The sequence below is a fragment of the Pan paniscus genome, chromosome 13 (genome assembly GCF_029289425.2).
Source record: "Pan paniscus chromosome 13, NHGRI_mPanPan1-v2.0_pri, whole genome shotgun sequence".
Taxonomy (NCBI): Eukaryota; Metazoa; Chordata; class Mammalia; order Primates; family Hominidae; genus Pan; species Pan paniscus.
This window is the reverse complement of record NC_073262.2, coordinates 138,072,893-138,094,973: the sequence shown is the minus strand read 5'-3', so window position 1 is coordinate 138,094,973 and position 22,081 is coordinate 138,072,893.

The following is a 22,081-nucleotide window of genomic DNA, read 5'->3' as shown; positions in this document are numbered from 1 at the left end:
ATGCATGCAAACTGTTTAATTTTCCCAATGATAGTTGAAAAGTGGCCTCTTCCATTATTTAATGATGATACTATCATTATTTAATTTGCATTTTCTCAATTCTGAGGTTAAACATCCTTTAATGTATTTGTTGGCCATTTATATCTTTTTGGTTCAGTGAAATGCCCTGTTCTTGACACATTTTTTTCCTCTTGGGTTTTTGTCCTTCTATATTATTTTATTAAGGAAATTAGCTCTTTTTCTGCTTGTAGATTATAAATCTGGTTTTTTTGTTTGTTTGTTTTACCATTTGAAGCCTGTTTATTAGATTATTTTTCACACAGAGGAAATTTTAAATTTTTATTTAGCAATTTGAACAATTGTTCTCTGTTTTTTAAGTTCTTGCATTGGTTTTTAGGTTTTGCATTGATTTATCTCCATTCCAAGATTTAAAAATCCATGTTTTGTTTTCTTCTAGTGCTTTAATAAGATATATTTTTAGGCCAGGCACGGTGGCTCACGCCTGTAATTCCAGCACTTTGGGAGGCCAAGGCTGGTGAATCATGAGGTCAGGAGTTTGAGACCAGCCTGGCCAACATGGTGAAACACTGTCTCTACTAAAAATACAAAAATTAGCTGGGCGTGGTGGCGCATGCCTGTAGTCCCAGCTACTCGGGAGGCTGAGGCAGGAGAATCACTTGAACCCAGGAGGCAGAAGTTGTAGGGAGCTGAGATCACGCCACTGCACTCCAGCCTGGTGACAGAGCGAGACTCTGTCTCAGTAATAATAATAATAATAATAATAATAATAATAATGTTCACTTTTACATTTAAATCTTTGAACAGTCCAAAGCAGCTTCATTCAGTAGAACCTCCTGTGTTGATGGAAATGTTCTGTGTTGTCCAATATGGCAGCCACCAGCCCCATGTGGCTCTTGAGCACTTGAATTGTGACTAATGCAACTGAATATGAGTTTTTACCATTATTTAATTTAAATTAATTTAACTGTAAAGAGCTCCAGGTGACTGGTGGCTACATTATTACAACTAGAGTTTATTCTGGTTTTAAGATTGCAGGAAGAGCCAGGCGCGGTGGCTCATGCTGTTAATCCCAGTACTTTGGAAGGCTGAGGTGGGTGGATCCCTTGAGCTCAGGAGTTCGAGACCAGTTTGGGCAATGGTGAAACTCTGTCTCTACAAAAAATACAAAATGAGCCAGGCATGGTGGTGTGCACCTATAATCCCAGCTACTCAGGAGGCTAAGATGGGAGAATTGCTTGAACCCAGGAGGCGGAGGTTGCAGTGAGCTGAGATCTCACTACTGCACTCCAGCCTGTGCAACAGAGACCCTGTCTCAAAAACTAAATAAATTAAAAAATAAAAATAAAAAAATTGCAGTAGGGGCGGGGCACAATATCTCATGCCTGTAATCCCAGCACTTTGGGAGGCTGAGGTGGGTGGTTCACTTGAGGTCAAGAGTTTGCGGCCAGCCTGGCCAACATGGTAAAACCTTGTCTCTACTAAAAATACAAAAATTAGCCGGGCATGGTGGTGCATGCTTGTAATCCCAGTTACTTGGGAGGCTGAGGCAGGAGAATCATTTGAACTGGGAGGCAGAGGTTGCAGTGAACCGAGATGGAGCCACTGAACTCCAGCCTGAGAGACAGAGTGATACTCTGTCTCAAAATGATAATAATAATAATAATAATAATTGCAATATGGATCACTTCCCCACGCCCACTCGCTGATACCAGTTGTCCCAATGTCATGCACAGAACCTTGCTTTTGCCCTAGATGTGAAGTGTCCCCATTGCCATATGCTCAATTTCCATGTATATTTGAGTCTATTTCTGGATACTCTGCTTACTTTCATTGATTTTAGGGAAACTTTATATCTTTATGAGAGCTTTCAGAGAGCTTCTCTACCTTACAGTATCTCAGAGCCTTAGGATTGCTTAACAGAAACATCTATTGGCTAACCTTAGCATAGAAGATGGCAATTTATTCTTTGTTAGTTCCCATTCTATTTTTTTGACCATAATATTTAACCTGAACTAACAATGATGGCAAAGAACATAGAAAAACAGCCGAAGGGTTGACACATGGAATTTTTAAAGAACTAAACACACACACACACACACAGACACAGATTTTTCCAAAGTTTTCATTCTCCTGGAGCCAGCTCCAGGTAAATGGGGCTGGGGGCAAGGTCAGTTTCAGCACCTTCATGTATGCATCTCTGGGCCCTCCCATCCCAAACAGCAGATATTCCTCACTCATCCTGAGCCTCCCAAACCTGTCCTCCCCTCCTCTCTCAGGAAAGGACTGAGCCAATGTCCTCTCACAGGAAAGCCCAAGGGGTCCTTCCCAGAGGGATGTGCATTTCAAAGGGGAGAAGATCCCTGGCTTTATAAGAATAATGACAAATTACTGGGGAATTTCTGGTACAACCATTGAGAAGAGACTAATAGTTGGGGGTGTTAAGTCACCTTCTTGTCTGCTAAGAAACTTGATTTCTTAGATTTGTAAGATTTGTTGGCTGGGTATGGGGGCTCCCGTCTGTAATCCCAGCACTTTGGGAAGCTGAGGTGGGTGGATCACCTGAGGTCAGGAGTTCGAGACCAGCCTGGCCAACATGGTGAAACACTATCTGTACTAGAAATGCAAAAATTAGCTGGGTGTGGTGGCGTGTGCCTGTAATCCCAGCTACTTGGGAGGCTGAGGCAAGAGAATCACTTGAACCTGGGAGCGGAGGTTGCAGTGAGCCGAGATGGTGCCACTACACTCCAGCCTGGGCAACAGAGTGAGCCTTGTCTCAAAAAAGAAAAAAAAAAAAGATTTGTCAAGTGGGTAAACGCCAAGGGGGAGTCATAAGGAACAGTCTTGACTCCCAGCTGTCTTTCTTCTTTACTTTTCCAATCTTGATCCACTGCTTCTCCCTTTCCTGTCCTAGATGACTCCTTGGGGCGGAGCCACAGCTTTCTGGCCATCTCAGCTGCCACAGCCTCATTTAGGTGATGCCAATTCCCTTCCCAAGATTAAATGATTGAGGCCAGCCTAATACCCAGACTTCCACCTTGTAACTGGGGTGTGCCTAGCTCTGCCAGCCAAACCCCACCGTGGGAGAGAGGGTACCTCTTCTCTTCCTTCTCCCATCCTTTCCTGTCTGTGTCTTCTGGGGCCAGGGCAGGCAGGGAAGGGCTTAGCAGAAAGGAGCAAAACTCCTTTGACTTTGAGTGTGTTCTTTGTAGTTCTCTCTTGGCTCCCAAAGCTCTTGGCCATGGCACGCATCCAAGTGCTGGCTCTTTTGTCACACTCAAGATATCAGCTCTTAGGAGGGCCTATGCTCTAACTAACTGCAGCTCTGCTCAACTCCTGCCCCAGGGTCCAGCCCATGGCTTCTTACAGCTGAGGACCCTATGCCCTTGAAGGCTGCCTTTGCGGGTGGGTTCCCATAATGTCAACTCTAGTCAGCCTATCTTCTCAGCATCCACTTGCCACTCCCCCCCCCGAAGAAAAAACTCATGCATTCATACCAGACCCAATGTTGGGGGTCCGTGCAACTGTACAGCAGCCCACTCCCTCAGCCCTGCCATCTACCACAGGTGCCCCAGCCAGCTCCCACTGTCAGAGCCCTCCGCTGGGGAGCAGGATCCAGTTCTCCCAAGCCCTCCCACCTATGCTTCACCCCAGTGCATCAGAAAGGCCTGCACTTCTGCAGCTCAGCCACTGCTCAGGTGGAGTGAAGCACAGGCACCAGCAGCCTCTACAGAGGGTTCTCTTGGAGGCATCTGGGGTTCGAGGTGGGAGTAGTGGGAAAACACTTCAGCACCCTCCCCCACCTCAGTTGGACTCTTCTCCATTTCTTCCTCAATTCCTACCAGCAATCTCCAGTAAACTCCAGTCTTTCTCAAGATAGCTTGCTGATGGGAGTGGATTTGAGTACTGCAGAACCTACCTGGTCAACTCAGGATAAATTCCACGGGGATGTGTCTTTTTTTCTTTCTTTCTTTCTTTTTTGAGATGGAGTTTCGCTCTTGTTGCCCATGCTGGAGTGCAGTGGCTCAGCTCACTGCAACCTCCATCTCCTGGGTTCAAGTGATTCTTCTGCCTCAACCTCCCAAGTAGCTGGGATTACAGGCGTGCACCACCATGCCCAGGTAATTTTGTATTTTTAGTAGAGCTGGGGTTTCACCATGTTGGTCAGGCTGGTCTCGAACTCCTGACCTCAAGTGATCCACCCGCCTCAGCCTCCCAAAATGCTGGGATTACAGGCGCGAACCACTGCGCCTGGGCAGGATGTGTCTTGAAGCTCGACTTTAGAACCTAAAGTTATTTTAGAACAAAATGCTAGAACAATAGTTAGCAAAATAAAAAGAGAAACGTTTTTAAGTTGACAGGTATTCAGATTCATTTTGAAGTTCTTTCTTTGCATTTGCAGTGCTACTGGGAAGGTTTTTTCTCCTCTTTGGCAAAAGTAGGCTTCCCGTTATCCATTCCAGCTCGCTGTGTGCAGCAAGCATGTGACAGGCATCCTACCTGGCTGCAGCTGCAGCTGTAGCTGAGCACAGCCAACCCGTGGAATCCAGGTATGAGCAGCAGAGACGGCCCCACGATGCTTGGCAGAGCTATAAGTTCTCCCCATGGGAATAAGTAGAAATTGTGCTGAGTTCAGATAAGAGGTGTCTAATTAATAAGAAATTTAAAGAAGACCCAGTTTGTTCCCCACAGTGAGTAGTCTCCTTATACAAATGCCATAGACCAGTGGATTCAGGGAACCTCATGGTCACAATGGGCTTAATTGTCCTTTATGGAAGCACAGCTGAGCACAGTTGGGAATCAGAAACGGGGCTTTGGGAAATAGATATCGGCCAGTTAGTTACACATTCATTTTCAATTGCTTGTGAACTGAGATATTTTCCTCACAAATAAAACACAAAAGGTAATTTTCCTCTGCTGATGTTGAATTTTGAAAATCAGGCTGGATCCTAGCACTTTGGGAGGCCATGGCAGGATGGTTGCTTGAGCCCAGGAATTTGAGACCAGCCTGAGCAACATAGCAAGATCTTGTCTCTACAAAAAAAATTGTAATTAGCTGGATGCGGTGGTGTGCAACTATGGGCCCAGCTACTTGGGAGGCCAAGGTGAGAGGATTGCTTCAGCCCAGAGGGTCGAGGCTGCAGTGAGCCATGATTGCACCACTGCACTCCAGCCTGGGCAACAGAGCAAGACCCTGTCTCAAAAAACAACAAAACAAAAACAAACAAAACGACAAAAGAAAATCATGCTGAAGACCTTTTGGTTTTGCATTTACATCCTAGAACTATAAATCGGTAGCCGGAGCTGTCCTGAGCGCCTTGTCAATGCTGAACGCATGAGCAGGGGCCTGTCCATATCCACTTCTCTAACTCCATGAGCTTCCTCATTTTCTCTCAAGGGGAGCCATTGTTTTGTTCAACCCACATCCGTTGAGCAGCATTGATAACCAGCTCCTCAATGAGTAGAGGCAGGGGAGGGAAGAGTCAGGATGTGGGTTCTAATCCTGGTGCTGGGTCTGACTCTGAACCTTTCCATATGAGTCTCCTCGGGCTGTTCTCACAAAGCCCCGTAAACTGGGTGGCTTAAAACAACAGAAATTCACTCTCTTGCAGTCATGGAGGCCAGAAGTCCAACAGCATAGGTGGCAGCAGGGTGGGTTCCTTCCTGGGGGCCCGGAGGTTGAATCTGTCCCATGCTTCTCTCCTGGCTTTGCTGGGAGTCTTTGGCGTTCCCTTGGTTCGTGGACACATGGCTCCAGTCTCTGCCCCTGTAAACGCACAGCATTCTCCCTATGTCTGTCTCTGCGTCTTTTCTTTTTATAGGGACATCAGTCGTATCGCATTAAGGGCCCACCCTACAGCAGTAACACCTCATCTTAACTTCACATCTTAATGACATCTACAAAGACCTTATTTCCAAATCAAGTGTATTCACAGGATTAGGACTTCAACCTATCATTTTGGGGGACACAATTCAACACCTTCCAACCTGGCTTCTGCTATTGGGATATTTACTGTGAGAGTCACGAGGAAGAGCTTTGGAGTCCTGGTGACATCTAGCTAGCCCACACTACCTCTTCCCCAGTGCCTTGAAGAGCAGCCCTTGGCTACTGACGGCAGACCAATGATTATAATTCGTGTTCTTCATTTGGTCACACAAAACCCAAACTAATGCACAAAAATTGAATGTAGTGGGTCACAGTTAGTAATTGAGCTAGTACAATCTTTGAAAAATCTCTTCTCCACAAATCTCAAATTCTTCCTAACCATTTGGTCTAACTGCATTTTGATACTTGTTCTCTTGCTCTACTTATTTCCCTCTGAGATCGCAAATGAATCGCCTCGTGAAAGCACACACTTGTCGCATTTCTTCTGAATTCTGATCCCTTTAATTCTGGTCCTTTGTCACTGACACCCATCCTGTTTCCTGTGCTAACAGACCAACAGCTTTGCTCTTATCTTCACCCCCTGGCAGCATGACTCTGAGCTGTGTCCCTAGATAGCATGTAATTTCCACCAGTGTTTATGGAACATTCCATCTAGCCCATCTCCTCCGCTGACTCATCATGTTCAGTTTGAGAACTTCAAACTGGCCAGTGTTGGTGGACAGGGCAAGTGTGACCCAAGAGCCACCCACAGGCAAGTAGCCCCCGCTCCAGGCTCACCTCTTCTTCCCTTTTGCATAACTCCATTCCAATCCTCCATCTGTCAGTCTCTTCCACTCAGCTCTCCCAATAGCTGGGCTGTTTAGTTGACATCAACTCCCAACAGCTGGGCTGTGTGGTTGTCCTGATGTTGACATCCTTGGGCTGTTTGTAAAGGAGAAGCCTCTAGCATTCTTACTGCATTTTTGTTTTTGTTTTTGTTGTTGTTTTGTTTTAAGATATAGTCTCGCTCTGTTGCCCAGGCTGGAGTGCAGTGGCTCCATCATAGTTCGCTGCAGCCTTGGACTCCTGAGTGCAAGTGATCCTCCCATCTTAGCCCCCTGAGTAGATGGGACTACAAGCACACACCATCATGTCCAGCTAATTTTTTTATTTTTAATTTTTTGTAGAGACAGAATTGCGCTATGTTGCCCAGGCTGTTCTCTAACTCTTAGGCTCCAGCAATCTGCCTGCCTTGACCACCCAAAGTTCTGGGATTACAAGCATGAGCCACGGTGCCCGGCCCTGCTTAGAGCTGAGGTCCTGCAGCCCGTGCTCAGGTGCTATGAGAGGAAGGGGCGAGGTCTCAGCATCTTGAAAGCGAACATTCACTAACCTCTCCATCTTTAGTAGGAGGCTCTGCTCTCAGGGGAGCCTGGTGTGGCCAGCCCAGAGGGCGTTTGCTTTCCTCTCTCCCAAGGGTCCAGTCCCAGGCTTTGCTGGGTGGGAAGAGGCATTTTCTCAACTGAGTGTTGCTTAAATGAACTCTCATCCCATTCTCCTTGGTTCAGTTCTATGCCCGCTGCCCCAACTCACCCTACTTCTGGAGGTACCTAGACCTTTTGGTGATTCCACACCTTGGATCTCAGCCTTCTCGTAGCCTGCACAAAGTTCCCAAGCTCTGCTAGGTCTTTATCACTCACTGGACTGCTTTCCAACTTCCAAGTCTTGTGGCTGTTGTTTATTCTTCCATTTTTCTCATTTATATGCCTTAAACAACACTTTTGTATTTGTATTATATGGCTCTATTGTAATACATTTAATTAATCAACTATTGTTTTGGATATTTAAATTGTTTCCATTTTTGTTATATTACAGTGAAGCTGAATTGAACAGCCCTGTACATACTTGTTCCTATAGCTGTTGACTATTTCTTAGAATAAATTATTGAAAGAGAAATTGCTGGAAACACAAACATACACAATATTTACTATATATTATATATATCAAAAGATTTATGAGTATATACATATTCATATCATCTATATAATATATATTCTAGATATATAGGATAATATTGTTTAAAAAATGATTTTGGTGCTATCCAGTGCAGGTATGCTTTTCTTTCATTAACTTTAGTGATTGGGGTCTGACTCCTTGGGCTCAAATCTCAGCTCTTCCACTCACAGTTGGTGTGATATCATTTAGCCTCTCTGTGTGTTAGTGTGCTCCTCTGTGAAATGGCCGTGATAGATTGCCTGCCTTTCACACAGTAGTGAAGATTCAGTACAGCCATCACCGTAACGACCCTGGCACTGAGCCCAGCACAGAGCCAGCCCTTAGGAAGGTTCTGAAACGCTGGCCTTCAGGGTCAGGAAACAGCATTCCTCTTCCCACCTGACTTCTTTCTTTTTCCTTTTTTTTTGAGACAGGATCTTGCTCTGTCACCCAGGCTGGAATGCAGTGGCGCAATCACTGCAGCCTTGATCTCCTGGGCTCAAGCAATTCTCCTACCTCAGCCTCCTGAGTAGCTGGGACCAGCGGTGCATACCGCCAACCCTGGCTAATTAAAAAAAATTTTTTTTTTGTAGAGACGGAGATCGTGCTATGTTGCCCAGGCCAGTCTTGAACTCCTGGGCCCAAACAATCCTCCCGCCTCGGACTCCCAATGTGCTGGGATTATAGGTGTGAGCCACCGCATCTGATCCCCACCTGACTTCTGAACAATGCTAAACTAAATAAAAATATCAGTGGACAGAGAACTCAATGTCACCTTAATTACTGACAAGGCCAGAATCAAGGAACAGCCTGCTAGCTCCCTGCCTGTAGTGTAGAATTGGCACAGGTCTTGGAGGGAGATTTGAGTCTGTGCCCAGCTAGACACTATACCCCATCCCTCCCTTGGGCTGGTCTGCATAGAGACAGAGGGGAAAGGCAGACTCTTGGGGCTTAGACTGTCGATAGGTTACCTTCTTGCAGCAGAGCAGTGAGAGCTGGAGCTGTTGCCCACGGACAGCTTGCTCTGCTACCGTGGGGTGGGGGCAGGAGGCCTGGAGTACTCTGGGAAAGTCCTTCTTCAAGAAAACCAGAGGGGTGGCTTCTCTAATCCCAGCCTTCTGTCCTCTTTACTCCCTGCGCTTCCCGTTCAAGACAGTGGTCGACCAAGGGCCAGCCTCACCTCCCAGAGCAAGCAAAGCAGCAGTTTGTCTGAGCAGGGCTGTGCCCACCTTCCTGTGATGTTATCTGACACCAGGCGCTGGGCTTTCAGAGATTCTCTTAGGTGCTTAGAGAAGTACAGAGTTTGCTCCTAAAGAGCTCTGAAATCAGTCAGAATACCACGTGAGTTAAATCAACTCAAGGTCACTTTTCCCCAAGGCCAAACACTCACTCTCTTTTATTTCTCATCTCAAATTATATCTAACCATGTTGTTTGACATTTCTTATCAGAGGTTCTGCAGTGTGATCAAATGACATCCTAAAGATATCCCCAAAATTCAGAAGCACTAACAAGTTGTCTCATATTTGAATATAAGCCCTCTCTTCATTAAGAAATTCCTGGGGATAAATTAAAACCAGAAGATTAAGTTTCCTTGCAAGTTGAAGTTCAAAGAAGTGAAAGTCCAAGGGAATCAAAGTTGGAATTAAATTTTTTTGCCCTTGCGAGTTAAAAGTCAAAGAAATAAAAAACCAAACATCAAGCTCCCCAGTTTCTAATTTGTCTCGGGCTCAGACATAGATGTTCTTGACAGATGTGCAGGTAGCCCCGGGGCGCTTCCTGCAGTTGGGTTCTCCTCTGTTGGAGATGGCAGGGTTTCCAACTTCGGCCACAGAGGACAGTTACCTGGTGTCTTAGTTGCCTAGGACTGCCATAACAAGAGAACACAAACTGGATGGCTTAAAATGACTAAAATTAGCCTGGGCAACACAGTGTGACCCCATTTCTACAAAAAATAGAAAAAATTAGCCGAGTGTGGTCGTGCACATCTGTAGTCCCAGCTACTTGGGAGGTGGAGGCAGGAGGATCACGAGCCCAGGAGTTCCAGATTGCACCACTGCACTCCAATCTGGGCAGCAGAGCAAGACCCTGTTTCAAAACAAAACGAAACACAAGCCAACAAAAGACAACAGAAATGTATTCTCTCATAACTCTGGAGGCTAAAAGTTCAAAATCCAGGTGTCATCAGGATTGGTTCCTTCTGGAAGCTCTAAGAAAGAAACCGTCCCATGCCTCTCTCCAGCTTCTACACCTTGCTGTGCCTTGGCTTGTGGACCCTCCACTCCAGTCTCTGCCTCTGTCTTCATGTCACTTTCTCTGTGATTCTGTGTGTCCTTTTTCTGTCTCTTATAAGGACACTCATAGGATTTAGGGCCCACCCAAATTCCACATGCTCTCTGTATTAGTCTGTTCTCGCTGCTGCTAAAGACATACCCGAGACTGGGTGATTTGTAAAGAAAAACAGTTTTCATGGACTCACAGTTCCACGTGGCTGGGTAGGCCTCGCAATCATTGTGGAAGGCGAGGGAAGAATAAAGGCACGTCTTACGTGGGGGAGGCAAAGAGACAATGAGAGCCAAGCGAAAGGGGGTTCCCCTCATAAAACCATCAGATCTCATGAGACTTATTCACTCCCATGAGAACAGGGTGGGAGAAACCACCTCCATGATTCAATGATCTCCCACTGGGTCCCTCCCACCACACATGGGAATTATGGGAGCTACAATTCAAGATGAGATTTGGGTGGGAACACAGCCAAACCATATCGCTTTCACTTTGATCCTTAATTAATTCCATCTGCAAATATACCCCGTTTCTAAAGAAGGTCACATTTTGAGCTTCTGGGTAGACACAAATTTTTGTGCTACTGCACTTGGGGAGAGTCAGTGACTCCTGGCACCCAGGCCATATCCCACCCCTGTGGATTCAGAATCTCTAGGGTGAGGCCCCAGCAACAGGACTTTTCAAGTCTCCTTGGGCGATTCCAAAGTGCAGCCATGGCTGAGAAGCTGATCCAGGCCTCGGGAAGTTGAGTGGGTCTCTTGCATGTACCCCTTTTAAAGCAGTCAAGAGTGAAAAGGATGGGAACAACAGAATACCCTGGGCACACCCTCTGCCTTAAGGAAGCAGGCTTGTACCAGCCTTGCAGCCACCTGGGGGTGGGGTCTGAATGAGGGAAGGAGGTGGAGAGAATCTTGCTTTCACCTCCAAGGATGCCCACCAGTCCAAGGCAGTTGACTGCCACTTTTGTAGTATATTTTATTTCAGCTGGAGTTTTTACAACTTAGATGAACTTTAGCTTTATTGAGGGCAGACTTTAAACACTCTTTACGCCGAATTCTGTTAGCTTGGGTTACTTGTATGGCCGTGGTGGCTGGCAAGAAATTAAGCAACCCTAAATATTAGTATAGCCTAGTTAAACTTTGGTTTATTACTAAAGACTTATCACTGCTGTTTCACGTGGGGGTGTGGTTGAGCAAAGTGTTTTGAGCCGCTTTCAGACTGGTGGGCATCCTTGACCTCTGAATGAAATGCAAGTGGAAGAACCTGCATCAACGCATTGTGATGATGCTGTGTTTGCTTCATCTCAGGGAGAATCCATCTGCTCATCAGAGACTTCGCTGCCTTCTGGCAAAGCTTACGCATTTGCTGTGGGTACATACCCCATTCCCAGGTCTTACTTGAGATAATGCTTTTCCCCTTTCTGCATAAGGAGACCTCTGATTTGGCCTTTGCCTTTTCAGCCCAACCTCTGGGCTGCTCCACTGGGCTTTATGGGGCCTGGCCTTAAAGTGTTTGGCTGGTGTGGGTTTCCCACTGCTGCCCTTGTCTGATGGTGGTGGTGGGGGCCCTTGAGTTTCTAGTAGTTTAAGTTATTTCCTAAATTAAGCATGTAATTTTTCTTAATTTTGTATTTCTTCTTAATTGTTCTTAATATTTTTTCTTAATTTCTTTCTAATTAAGCATGTAGGGTGAGCCTTGTTTGCCTGGTCTGAGTGCCTTGCCTCCTATTTCCTTGTGGCTTTGGTTTTTCTAACTGACTCCTCCATACTCTGCCTTGTGAGGCTGCCATAGTGAGAAAAATGAAATCAAAATGTTCTAGGTCTGTCGCAACCACCCATTGTTCAAAAAGTTCTCCTCTGCTGACGACTAACTCCCTTCCTGAGTGGGACAATTCTACCTGGGTGATATTCTCCCATAAGATGAGTATTTTGGCTGGGCTTGGACTTGATTTGTTACTGCCCTCCTTGGCTCAGGACATCTTGGCTGAATCTCCTCTTAGAGTTCTTATTCCTGGAGCTTGTTCTCATAGGGTACAGAAGTACTCATGTCACGCTGACCGTGACACCTTAAAATCCACCTAAAGACGCTGCTTTCAGTGTTTTGCTCTCATCTTGGTGGCCTTCTCTCAAATCTGTTCAGATTTTCTGTGCCCACTTAGAATAGCTGTTCAACCATTAATGGTGTTTTTCCAGCTACACTTGCCATAGACTCTGATGCTCCAAGTGGTTCTCCTGGAAAGGTGGTCCTTCCAACATAGCCCTGAGAGTGCAGAGCTGCTAGATTTCATCAGGCACCATTGCTGCTTCTGATCTGTTAACAATGAAGATCATGTTGTCAACAGCACCCTCCCCCTTTCCCCTGTAAGAGCAGTTAGGTGTGCCCTTTCCTATTGATATTTGTCTTTCCTAGACCATAGATTTCATTTTCCCCCTGCAATACTGCTGTGGATGTCTGCTGAATTCCACTCTTTTTCCTATATTGTAAGGAAATTTCTTTCTCCAGTGGAAACCTCCTGGTTGGCCCTATTTTTATTTTTCCAAGGCTGCTGTTCTGACTTTCAGCCTTAAGCTTTTTTTCTTAAATGTCACTCTGATTTCTTCTTGATTTTTGAGCAAATATGATTTCTAAAGACAACATGTAACGGGCACAGGCCTTTCTAGCTTTTGGGTTGGCAACAACTTACTGACTTGTTTCTCTGTCTTAATCTAAAATGGCAGCTTATGTACACACACACACACACACACACACACACACACACACTTGCATATATATGTGATGGTAGCATAAATATATATTATTTTACAACAGAGACCTGTGGGGTTTTTTTTAATTTGTGTATTGCCAGAAATCCATCACTTCATGAGAGTGAGTCAGTTTGGGTCTCTGAAGGTGAAAGCCAAGATAAGAACTTTTGCAATGAACAGATCCAGAGCTGACTTGAGACCCTAGTGGGGAACCACATGATTCAGCTGAGTCCCTCCAGCTTTCTCCTTGGCTATACATGGAGAATAGAATTGGGTAACAAATCTATTGCTGCCCATCTCCCTCATGCTAAAGCTTCAGTGAATGTGGAACCCAGCTGCCTCATAGTTTAAAAGCAGAATATATTATGTCAAAGGAGGTCTCCTTTAGCCTTAGCCTCACCTGCAATACCAGCATGCATATTCCGATGTGTCTGCACAGTGTGGCTCAAGGTCAATGCACAACAGCCGGCACATCAAGGCCGCCCACGCAGCTCATGTCTGGCTAATGCACCTGCTTGGTCCCTGTGGCGCATGCCTGTGCTAAGGCCCCGGGGTCTGTGCAGCTTCCCTGCAGCTTGTACCACCTGTTCAGGTTTGCATAGGCTGTCCTAGCTTGGGAGCATTTGCTAAGGTGTGGGTAGCTTGCACTTGGTCAAGGTCAGGACCTACTGCCCTTCCTGTTTAACAGCAAAACTACCCAAACCTGCAGCAACTCACCAAGGTCAAACCTCATTTGGACTGTTTTAAATCTGCTTGTCCAGAAGCTACGAGAAGTTATTAGAAACTGTTGATATCCAAAATCTGCAAGGTCTGTTCTCACTAAAACCTCAATTGACCTGTGTCTTTTGTAATCCATAAAGGACTCCTATACCAGATCATGGTTTAGACATATGGCAGCACCAGGCTTAGAAGTACCCTATTGGCTCACCATAAGTAAAGACAAAAGATGGCAGCCTGGAATGCTTGGGGCTGGAAGCTGTAGATGGAAATTCAGCTCTTTGCTGGCAGGAGTGGGGATGGGCCTGAGCTGTGCATGCTCTGTCTCTTTCCCTGACTTCCCAATCAGGTCACTGACCCCAGCCTTCTAGGGAAAAGTAAGAGGTAGGACAAGGACTTGGAGTATTTAGGGAAAGCTTCTCTCATGGAAACCAGTGTAGCAATGGAGAAGCAATGGAAATGCAGTTATCACTATTAAGGAGGAGTTGAATGCCTTTTAGACACTTAGCACTATTTTGAGGTTGTCATGGCCACATCTTATGTTAGCTTGCGAATGGTAAGCTTCACATGAGCATCTAAACTCTGGGGTTTCCAGTGTCCCTTATTGAAGTGTTAACTTAAATTATACACAAATCTTTCACCCGAAATGCAGTTAATTGCTGTGGATTGGTGGAGCTCCAATGTCCACAGAAAATGTAATTTTGGAAATAAAATTCACTGTGATATAAGTATCTTAATTTATTTGACTCTTTGCCAGTTATAACGTTTAGAGAATTGGCAATTATATTAGGATCATTTTCATTCTATTTCGTGTCCTTGGCTCTATGATGGTAACGAAGGGAAAAGGTTGCGTATTTGTTTCCAGTCGAGGCTGAGCCCCTACATCTGTTCTAAGCTGCATCACTAGGGGAGGAGCTCAAGTGAAGTGTACCCTTGATGGATGTTCATGAGTCCTCTCTGGCTACAAAATGGACTGTGGGTTTCTGGAGGATTGGTTTTGCTGCCATTTCCATGACACTGGTAGCCTCCCCGATATACTTACCTAGAGCAGGATAAATGGCCCCTGTGGTGTTGAATTGGAATCAGAGGTATCAGCATAAACTCATCATTTTATAGAGCAAGCATGACAGATGATAGATGGTATAGTTGTAGGTGTACACATGGGTTATTAACACATACGTATATTTCCCAGGTTTGTCTGCTGAGAAAGTCTAGAAGCAATGACATCCCACTAACAATGAGTAAACCTAGTGCCTGTAGCTTGGTCTTTAAACACCATCCCCAATAAAAGGAAGCAAGGGAAGTGGTGCCAGGGCAGGGAAAATACGAGATGAGCCTAGAACATCTTGCGATGCCAGGAAGTAAGGGAGTGCTCAAGAAAAGATGGAGTTTGTCAAAAGATTGCAGGAGTCAACCCAAAGGACCTGTTAGTGGTCCAAGCTGAAACATTAGAGCAAGAAAATAAATGATGATAGTACTGAATTTTAATGTAAAGAATAAAATAAGTGTGGGCATGGTGGCTCAAGCTTGTAATCCTAGCACTTTGGGAGGCCGAGATGGGCAGATCATGAGGTCAGGAGTTTGAGACCAGCCTGGCCAACATGGTGAAATCTTGTCTCTACTAAAAATACAAAAATTAGCTGAGCATGGTGGTGTGCGCCTGTAATTCCAGCTACTGGGGAGGCTGAGGCAGGAGAATGGCTTGAACCCAGGAGGCGGAGGTTGCAGTGAGTCAAGATTGTGCTACTGCACTCCAGCCTGGGAGACAGAGCAAGACTCCATCTCAAAAAAATGACAACAAAAAAACCCAAAAACCAAAACCAAAAAACTAAAAATTAGCTGGATGTGGTGGCATGCACCTGTAGTCCCAACTACTGGGGAGGCTAAGGCAGGATAATCGCTTGAACCTGGGAGGCGGAGGTTGCAGTGAGCCGAGATAGCACCACTGCACTCCAGCCTGGGCAGCAGATTGAGACTCCATCTCAAAAAAAAAAAAAAAAAAAAAAAGAATAAAATAGAAAGCCATCATGAGTTTGTAATGGTGTAAATGAACAATTGCATAAATAGGTGAGTAAATGGGGGAGCAATAGAGTTTCAATTACTAAAGAGAAATAGAATGAAGTAGAGGAGAGCATTAAGCAAACACCTCAGTAATAACTGTTGCAGATAAGAGCCCCACTGATAATAAAATTAGTAGTTTTAGAAACCACTAAACTAAACCTAGAAACTACTGAGTAGTTTAACTAAAAACTAAGTAGTTTTAAATTAAAATTAGAAAGTTACAGGAGAAATAGGGTTTGTATAGTCTCAAAGTATCTCCCCCAAGATACTAATCAACTACCAAGAAGAGAAAGATAGTAACTTACAATGGAGAAGGCTGGCAGAGACCAACTTAACCACACGATCAAGGTAAATGTGCACATATTGGCATCAGGAACTCCTTGATAAGATGCACGGAAAGGATGTAATGTCATTTTTTTGCCACGTTATTGCTAAAAATGTACAACTTTGCACCAATCATGAGGAAACATTGGGCAAACCTAAACTGAGGAACATTCCATAGAATAACTGATCAACATTCCCCCAAAATTTCAAGGTTGGGAAAGATGGGGAAAGACTCAGGAACTGTGACACACGGGAGGAGATTGGTAAGAACTAATTAAATGCAACATGGGCTCCTAGATGAGATCTTGGGGCAGAAAAAGCACGTTCATGGAATAATTGGTGAGATTGTAATAAGGAGTGCGGTTTGGTTAATAATACCATAGCAATATTAATTTCCTGTTCTTGATTAAACTATGGTTGTGTTAGCATTAGTTGGAAGCACAGTATACTACTTTTATACCTTTTTTAATGTCTAAAATTAATTCAAAATAAAAAGTTTAAAGGAAAACATTTTCTCTCCTTATGACTTCATGCAGGGGCAGGTCCAGATTTTGTGGAGCCTGAAGTATAATTTTGGAGAGCCTCTTTAAGAATAATGTAAAATTACGAATATTAGGTACAAAAACTACGAAAATTAGCCACCAAAATTAATACTAATTTAAAAAGGGTAAAGAAAGTACAAGAGATTTTTGATTATATATAATTTTGGAATTGAATTGCTGTCATGCCACAAACACTGACTTATAGAAAAATATTATGCTTTTGGCCTGGCACGTTGGCTTATGCCTATAATCCCACCACTTTGGGAGGCTGAGGTGGGCAGATCACTTGAGGTCAGGAGTTCGAGACCAGCCTGGCCAACATGGTGAAATCCTGTCTCTACTAAAAATACAAAAATTAGCCAGGTGTGGTGGCAGGTACCTGTAATCCCAGCTACTCAGGAGGCTGAGGCAGGAGAATCACTTGAACCCGGGAGGTGGAGGTGGCAGTGAGCTGAGATTGTGCCACTGTACTCCAGCCTGGGCAACAAGAGTGAAACTCCGCCAAACAAAGCAAAACAAAACAAAAGAAAGAAAGAAAAATACTGTGCTTTCAATGAAACCTTGTTTATGTAGCCCATTTTGCTCTGTGGGTAGTAATTTGCATGCTGTGTCATCTAGAGCCATCAGACTTAGTAAGGACAAAATGTGTCCAATATGTGAAAACACGATCTAAAGGTTGACGTGCACAAATGATGCATCTTTATCCACAGGTGTGCCTGCTGTTTGTATCACTGCTGCAGGTTAGCGTGCATTTACACAGAAATTCTGGTAAGTTCTATTCACACAATTCCCATGGATAAAGGAAAACTTTGTCCATTTACAGCTGCATGTGCAGCATTAAAGGGTAGATTCCTTACGAGAGAGGACGGCCACTGGAGGTAGCCGCCGTGAGCACTGAGGCCTCAGCTTATGATTTACACACGTAATGGCTGGAAGAGCTTCCCACAGACCAGCTTCAGCCTCTGACTTTAAACTTGTGTTTACTCTTCCACCCACATGTTTGGAGTGCTGGAAACTGAAGAGTGCTGGAAACCCACACGTCACTAAGCGATGGCCCGGTCAGTACATCAGGTACATCAAGTGAGCCACAGAGTGGGCGACAGGATTATTCCTGGCAGCTATTCCTATGCAGAGATGACTAGAAGTACCATAACCATGTACAAAAAGTTCCTAAGCCAGATATTAATAAATAACCCATTAAACTCCAGCTGAATATATCACCAAGGCAACTTCCTCTCAGTGAGATCCCAAAACTGCCCACAGCAGTTTAATGCCACCAGCATGAGGAGAAGTGGACAGAGGCAAGGATTAGAGAGACAGAGAGTGCATGGTTGTAACCAACTGCTGTTAACACGTCTTAATTTTGGCCAAGCACAGTGGCTCATACCTGTAATCCCAACACTTTGGGAGGCTGAGGCAGGAGGATTGCTTGAGCCCAGGAGTTTGAGACCAGCCTGGGCAACATATTGAGACCCTGTCTCTTCAAAAAAAAAAAAAATAGCTGGGCATGGTGGTGCACACCTATAGTCCCAGCTACTTGGGAGGCTGGGGAGGCTACAGTGAGCTGTGATTGTGTGGCTGCACTCCAGCCTGGGCAACAGAGTGAGAACCTGTCTCACAAAAGCAAAAACAAAAAAACCTTACTTTTGCAACATTTTCACAAACATGTATGACCGTATTAACATGTTACCTGGCCCTCCTGGGGTTTTGGGAAAGGCCCCTGCAAGCCAAGAGCACTGACATGCAGACGTCATTCGTTTCATGCCATCAGCCCCTGGCTTATTCCTGGCTGCCTGTCACCTTCAACCCTGATCCCCACATGGGCCCCTTCCTAACACTGGCCAGCAAGCCTTTTCTGTCTCTCTTTCCCATCCCTTCTCTTCTAGTCCCCTTTTGTGGAGACATCTCTGACTCTGGCTTCCTTGGCTTTTCTCTTCAAGACACTGCAAGCAAGAATGACTCCACCCTGGAAGCTAGAGAGAGGAAAGGCTGAGCATGACCCCGCACTGGTATTGCTTGTCTCTGTTCTACACTAAGAGCTTAGGTTCCCTTATAATCCAGTCCTGATGGTTAACTTGTACCAGGTTCCAGGTGAGCTCTGCATGTTGCCCCTTGGAATATTCCTAATGACTCCATGACAAAAGCAAGAGTGATATTTAACTTAGGGAGCTTTCGTAGGGCATAAGCTATGATCAACTGGAAATGGACTTGGCTATAGTGATGGATCAGGGCCCTGGAGGCCTGCTGGTGAACTGGGCATAAACCTTCTCGCTGCCACATTGTGGGAAAATGGTGGGACATCCCTGGGGGGAGAGGCTGGGGGAGTTGTCATGGAGAGGGTTCAGGCAAAGAGATGGGGACAGTGGCTATTTGCCAATTGGTATAGAAACATTTCAACATTTTATGGCCCTCCTAGTGCCAATAGCCTGAATGCCAGCTCTGGAGACGGGAACTGAGACTGTCTTCATTTCACAGAGGAGAAAAAAAGGTTGAGAACCGGTAACTCATTCAGGCTCACCCAGGAGTCATTTGCAGAGGCAGCTGTAGCGCGCACTTTCTTAACCATTAGCCTTGGGGCCTCTACATGAAGGCAGGGTCCCCTCTTGCTTCCTGTGTCATTCACTCTGTCCCTTGGTGTTGCTACACCTGTACCTACTGGAATGGGAAATCCATGCTTTAAAGGAGAGGAAATCAAGCGAGAGCCTCTCATGAGAAATCATCTGTCTCCAGGAATGGGCTCGTGACATCTGGGAAAGGCTTTTTCGTGGAAGGGAGAATGCCCATGACCTCCTCAGCTGCTGCATCATTGAAGGCCAAACTAGACTTTGCATAATTATTTTAAAAAGCCCAGCATGTAGATATGCCAAGACCAGCCTGACCAGATGAGCCAAGCAGCATCTTAAACAAGATGCCACTTAGTATGAGAATGCCTTCTCCCAAATTGTTGCCAATGCTGGCCATCTTCCAACACTTTAATCTTTGACAATTAGGCAGGTAGGAATTGGTATTGTGTTGTTGTTTTGATTTGCGTTCACTTATGAGAGAGGTTGAATATCTTTAGAGTCAATATTTAGGAAGGTGATTTTTGACTACATGTATCAGAACTAAATGTCTGTACTTACATGTGAATTTTATTAACAGAAATGGATCATTTATTCTGGCACAGGAACACAAAGGTTTATAATAATAATAATAATATTTGACAATTACTGAGTGTTTACAACATGCCAGATGCTGTTCTAAGCACTTAATGTTATTATCTCATTTCGCTCAGACAACAACCTATTGGGAGGTACTTCGTTTATTCCCATTATACAGATGAGAATACAGAGACACAGAGAGAGTAATATCTTGCCCATAAGTCACAAAGTGAATTTATTACAGTACTGTAAATAATTGCAACATCCAGAAATAACTTATATAGCTGTCAATTAGAGAACTGGCTAAATAATATTTAGAATAGTCATTCAATGGAATGCTGGACAGCTAGCTACTTGGATGAGTAACATAGATGCTTATTACTATGGTAAGGAAAGATGTCCAAGATATATACTACTAGGTGAAAAAATAAGTGACAAAATAGGATCAGCCCACTTAAGTATATTATAAATGTGTTTATGTATGGGTCTGCTTCTGTATAGGTAGACATTATCTGGAAGAACATTTAAGAAACCCATACAGGGCCAGGCGTGGTGGCTCATGCCTGTAATCCAAGCACTTTGGGAGGCTGAGGCGGGCCGATCACTTGAGGCCAGGAGTTTGAGACCAGCCAGGCCAATGTGGCGAAACCCCATCTTTACTAAAAATACCAAAAAATTATCCGGGCGTGGTAGTGCATGCCTGTAGTCCCAGCTACTTGGGAGGTTGAAGCAGGAGAATTGCTTGAACCCAGGAAGCGGAGGTTTGAGTGAGCTGAGATTGCGCCACTGCATTCCAGCCTGGGTGACAGAGTAAGACTCCATCTTAAAAAAAGTAATAATAATAAAGAAGAAGAAGAAGAAGAAGAAGAAGAAGAAGAAGAAGAAGAAGAAGAAGAAGAAGAAGAAGAAGAAGAAGAAACCCATATAGGACAAATAACCTACTTGTGGTTACCCATGGAACATAGAATTGGGATAAAGGAGAGAAACCTTATTTTTCACTTTATATACTTCTATACAGCTTGATTTTTAAAAAGTACCATGAATATGTATTACTTTAGGAATTTTTTAAAATTACATTTTAAATGGATGTCATGGTCTCTAGCTCATAGGACTGTTTTGAGAATTAAAAGGGCTGACAATGAAGGAGTCTAGCCTATGCCCGACTTAAAGCTAGACCTCAGTGAATATTAATTCTGAGCCTAATACGATGCTTGGCAAGGAGTATGCTATACATCATTATTGATTGAAGAGTGAGTTCTGCTCTGAGCAAGTGTCCTAACTGCTTTAAACTTGTTTCTTTTAATTAAAATAATGTGTAAGAAAAACAGCATGCAACTCGTAGAGCTCATATGATTGCTGTGAGGATGAACATGCCATAGAGAAAGTCATCTCGGACTTGGCTCAGAGTGCTGGGCTAAGGATTTAGTGCCACCACTCACAGGCGTGTGCCTGCAGGAAGCATATAGGTCTCAGGTTGCTGGGAGGATCAATTCAATAATGTATTCAAGGCAAGCCTTCTGTCAATGCTAAAACACTGCACCTAAGTTCAGCTGTGTAAAGGCATCATATGAAACAAACGATGCAACCCCCAGATCTTGTCCCATTCATTAAAAACAAACCAAACAAAATAAACTCAGGGGCTGGGCATGGTGGCTCACGCCTGTAATCTCAGCCCTTTGGGAGGCTGAGGTGGGTGGATCACCTGAGGTCAGGAGTTTGAGACCAGCCTGGCCAATATGGTGAAACCCCATCTCCACTAAAAATACAAAAATTAGCCAGGCATGGTGGCGTGCACCTGTAATCCCAGCTACTCAGGAGGCTGAGGCAGAAGAATCGCTTCAACCTGGGAGGCGGAGGTTGCAGTGAGCTGAGATCGCACCACTGCACTCCAGCCTGGAGGACAAGAGTGAAACTCCATCTCAAAAAATAAATAAATAAATAAAATAAACTCAGGGAGCACTCACCGAAATGGATTACATTAAATCATTTCAATCAACTCTCTATTCTTTTTCTTTCAGAAAAAGGTGGGAGGACTTCCAGGTTCCACTTAGGATGTAGGAAGGTGGAAAGAGCAGGGCTCATACCCCAACAACAAGCACATCTACAAAACCGTGGCCTTTCCAATCCCATCACAGCACTGAGGTCAATGGGCAGTCAGCCTGAAAGTTGAGGAAAGAGGCATGGCTCGGGCCTGAGCAGCAGCTTAGACGAATCAGAGCATGGGAGGAAACAGGTGGGGGGTGGGGTGGGGGGTGCAGAGGAACACACAGCAGGTGAGAAGATTCTAGCCAGGACTTTTAACTGATTGACGAAAGCCAAGTGAGGGCTCTCCTGAGAGCATCGGCTCCCAGGGACTGCAGCCACAAGGAGACTTTGCACCCACTCCTGGCTCT